Source organism: Adiantum capillus-veneris, chromosome 24, assembly GCF_014529385.1.
Source record: "Adiantum capillus-veneris isolate H3 chromosome 24, ASM1452938v2, whole genome shotgun sequence".
Classification (NCBI taxonomy): Eukaryota; Viridiplantae; Streptophyta; class Polypodiopsida; order Polypodiales; family Pteridaceae; genus Adiantum; species Adiantum capillus-veneris.
In genome coordinates, this window is record NC_140954.1 from 119,793,073 (window position 1) to 119,797,619 (window position 4,547).

General features: G+C 43.2%; 1 pseudogene; it reads left to right on the forward strand.

Moving 5' to 3' along the window:
• The first annotated feature begins 952 nt into the window (after positions 1-952).
• On the forward strand, positions 953-1,511 carry LOC147427033 (uncharacterized; annotated as a pseudogene).
• The last annotated feature ends 3,036 nt before the right edge of the window (positions 1,512-4,547 follow it).

Consider the following 4,547-nt stretch of genomic DNA (forward strand, 5'->3'; position numbering starts at 1 on the left):
TGGGTCTAGAGAAGAACCTCAACTTTACTTCCCAATATCAACCCTCCAGCCAAGATGCACGCACTTGACCCTCTCTTTGTCGTCACCACATCTGAACCCAACCTTCAAGAATAAGCATAAAGTTGTGAGCTTGCAGACTGTTTGATCCCTTGTTGCGCTTAGTTTATGTTTGAAAAGTGAGCGACAGTCTCACTCTTCTGGGAGGGCTTGCTCAACTATGGGTGGGTCCGAAGAAGAACCTCAACTTTACGTCCCAATCTCAGCCTGCCAACAAGGATGCACGCACTTGTCCCTCTCTTTGGTGTCACCCTGTCTGAACCCAGCCTTAGAGAATAAGAAGAAAGGCTCAGAAATACTTGAATCCAATTTTTCCTTTTGTAAATGGGTAAAAATGTTTTTGGAAAGCCCATTATTTTTTATACTACATAAGGAGTCCTTACTAAAGCGTTGGATTTTTGGTGCAATACTGGACCATTGGATAAAGCTTGTAGATTAGTGCCACATGGCAAAAAACTTTCTGTTTAATATTTTTGTGTACATGTCTCTTTAAAGAGGGTCATTGAATATTGGGTCACAGACAATCTTTCTAGTCTTCTTTCACTTTTTGGCCTTTAAAGGCCTTATGGATGAAGGTCTTTCAAATTTAGTTGCTTGACATGTGTCTCTCAAAAGAGCTTTAAAATGTCTTGAAGAGATTTAAAAGAGAGAAACCATGTCCTTTCAGATGATCTTTCACAAAAGCAGCATTCAAGCTTTTCAAAAAAAAAAATCAATTTTTTTTGGAGGGGGATGCAATCAATGATTTGAAGTTTAATATAATAATTTTCAAACACTTTTAATTTTTTTTTATACTTAATCATTTTAAAATTAACTAAATTCCATAAAAGCATGACACATTGCATATAGGCAAGGCCACCCACGAGGGTCTTTGCTTCAGCTCAGGAGGGCGTGCATGAGCCAGGGAATGCTCCGGGCGGCTTTGCCTGGGGTTACGGATGCTCCGGTTGGCTCAGGGAATGACGAGCAGGCGGAACCGGGGTGGTCAAGAAGGTGCCATGATGCGCAGGTGTTTGGAGGTTGTCCCCGAGGAGAGGGGCCCTTGCTGATCTTGATCCTACTCTTCGGCATCAACCTCGCACTATCGATTTTTGGACAAGGGGGCTGGCGGCTGCCCCTCCTTCCTTTGGAAAGGAATGAAGTCCGCCAGGGAGATATGCGAAGGTGCGGTTGGTGGTTGCTTGGTCCGGTTGGTGATTCCGTGCTTGTCTACTGGTGTTTTGTCTGGCTCGACGACGGGTTATGCAGGGGTTGCATAGCTGCATTTTCCTGGTGACTTCATCAATCCTCCCATTGAAGGTGCAAGGCTCTCCTCAAAAGCATGGGGTGGATGTGTTGTCTTCAGCTTGGATGTGCTTTCTTCGACTGATCTCTCTTGCATTGGTGATGGAGCTCTCAGGCTCCCCCCTTATGGTGGTATGCTCTTCTGTTCATATTGGTGCTTTCTCTTATAGTAGCCTTCCCAAGATTTGGTGGCGGGGTGGCTCCCTTGTTAGCCGGTACTTTATAATTCTTTTTGGTCACCGTATTTCCGTCTGAACTCATGGATTCCAGGGCTCGAAAGAGCATGGATTGCATTGAATTTTTTTGTGGTTTTCAATATATTTTCCACTCACAGCTTGTGAGTTTTGTCAAAAAAAAGAAGAATAAAAGTCTTTTGATTTTCCAAATGCAAAAAGCTTTTCATTTTCAACATCCTTCACTTTTGCATTTTAGATGGAGTTTTTATTTTTTCCAAATTGTGGAGACCTAATCTCTTTAGAAAACTACAGATCTAAATTTGTTCTAGCTACTCGGTCCAAAACCCCAAAACCCCATTCATTTCTCAGATTCGAACTGGATCTCTGTATCCTAAAGGAAAACAAGCCTCCCCCTACACGTCCGTACAGAGCTTCTCCACCTCTCTATCTCTAGCTCTGCCATTGCCTTCACACATACGGTTTCTCTATGTGTTTTTGCCATCATACTCGTACATATCAAATATCTCTCTAATTGTGTCCTTAGACTAGGCCATGGCTCTCAACCACACCCTCAAATGCCAAGGCTCTCTACATCTTCCACCACAAAGCAGAGTTTGTTCCTAATCAGGATGCCTAGCATCGCATCCTTACAAAGGCACTAAAAATTATGGATGAAGCGCCATCGCCAAGGACCCCATGTATCCAGATGACTGCAATAGCTAAAAAAACTCTCTGTCTCTATCCACCTTGGCTCTGAGACACGGCATCAAGATGACTACGATAGCAAAAAAATCATCTTTGTCTCTGTAGATCTTGGCCCTGACACACATCATCTCTCTCTCTCTCTCTCTCTCTCTCTCTCTCTCTCTCTCTCTCTCTCTCTCTCTCTTGCACGTGCCATTTTCTCCTCAAAGCCCTCAGGGCATCTTTTTAGATTCCTATCCAAACTAATGGGTTGAAAATTGAGCAAACTTGCTCACTTTGAAATTAAGGCATTTGGTGAAGAATTTTATTTTTTATTGTATCCAATAAGAACAAAAAAAATACAAGTTCATTCTAGTCAAGGCAAAAAGAGTGAGTCCTAGTTATGATGAAATTAGGCCGCGGGTCGGCGACGCCAAAAGCTACGAAATACTACGAATGGCTTACGTCAATGTGTAGAGCTCTTACCTGCGGTTGCAATGTAACAAACACAATCGCGATGTGACAACCGGAGAGGGAGTAGGAAGTGCGAGAAGGAGAGAAGTGAGCTCTGTTAGCTCACGCTGTGTATTTCTTATCCAAAAACTTACAAAAATTGGCTTTTATACCTTAGCCAAGGTTTTTGGGTGGTCAAAACTAATAATATGGAGTTCTACCAAAGTTGGGTGATGACTGGCTGATACAATCTGGAAGCTTGTAGCCCTGGCTCATTAATTACAAAGTTTATCCGAGAAAATAGGAGTTACAATATTCTCGATTTATCAAAATAATAAATGTTTTTCAAAGAGAACTTTGAAAAATGGCGTCCATGTTAGCTTACTACTAACATTGAGCTGTCTTGCACTGTCTACTTTGCTAGAGCACCTTCCTTCACAAGCCTTGTGACAACCACTAGCTTGAGGTATCAAAAGAATTGCAGTAGCTATGGTAGTACAACTCGCAACGCCCAATTACAACACATTTTGCATCGACTACCATTTAGGGGTTCTACGACAATCGCAACAATACGAGATTCGGTAACTTTACCAACATGGACAATTCTAGCAGCTGGACCAAAATTGTGTTGTGCTTTGCCATGGCTAGAACAGTCACCACACCAGTCAAATACGGATCAGCAAGGCCTCCATTTGGTGCAACTTCAACGGTCTCCCCCAGTAGTCCCAAAGTCTCTATACCGACCACGACTTGCTTCAGACTCTACAAATATTAGTGTTGATGCTTTTTGGTTGGATTTTCTTGTAGATAACAGTTCGCCCAATTTTGTTTCAGAAGCTACTCTCTCAATGGTGCGAAACTCTCCGCGTTGACACGGCTAGCTTATGACTACTAAAATTTTTTATTTTTCTTGATTTTGTATATAAGTTTACTTGTGGGTAATAATTTTGTTTCAATGGCCTCCAAGGCTCTCCATTGTCCCAGACTATCCATGTTTATACATCATGATGGCAAGGAGACTGTCTATACATCATCTTTAACATGTGTAGTAGGCCACATTGTCATTGACCATTTGCATGTACATGGTGAGTTTAAGTGCTCCTTTCATAAGGTTTGTTTGGCCTTGGTAAATGCTAAATTTCTTTGTTAACCACTGGCGCCACCAAGCAACCACCTTTTATGTAGCCATGGGCCGGGCTTGTCGGACCCGCTAGTAGTGTATTATATTATTGGTCGGGTTTGTCGGTCAGGTAGGAATGGTTAAGAGTGATCGCCGATGAGAGGTACACTCTAAAACTAGAACTTATAATGTTTGGGTAAGATGGGCTAAGTGTTGGCACCCAAATGTGAACGGGCAAGCCCATATAAAAGTCAATCTAAACCTAAAATACCTCATTCTCTCATTTGTGCAATGCAAGAAGAGTGCTCTTGCTCCATCTCCTTTGTGTACTAGTGTGCGTGTGCGTGTGCGTGCCTGAGACTGAGAGAGAGAGAGAGAGAGAGAGAGAGAGAGAGAGAGAGAGAGAGAGAGAGATTGAGCATTGCAGTGGCACGACGGCAACAAGGCGGTTGAGCGCGGCGTAGCGGTGGCTTCCTCTTCTTCGTGGCGAGGAATCCTCCATCCCACGATGGCAAGTGTAGAGCAGTGAGTGACACACCATCGTCATCTTTGAGCTTACTAGTTTAGGCTAGTTGCGTGCTTGGAGCCATCTATGGCACGCCATAGTGTTATCAAAGTCCCTTGCTTCGATACGTACGGCAAAAGCCCACATTTTTGGAGCCACCCTGCACTAAGCTCAAGAGGCACTTGTGCTTCTTCTGTGAGAGTGTTTGTGTGGAAAGGTAGAGAAAGAAGGTGTGTGGTTTGTTTTGAGAAGGCTTTGTTATTTGTGT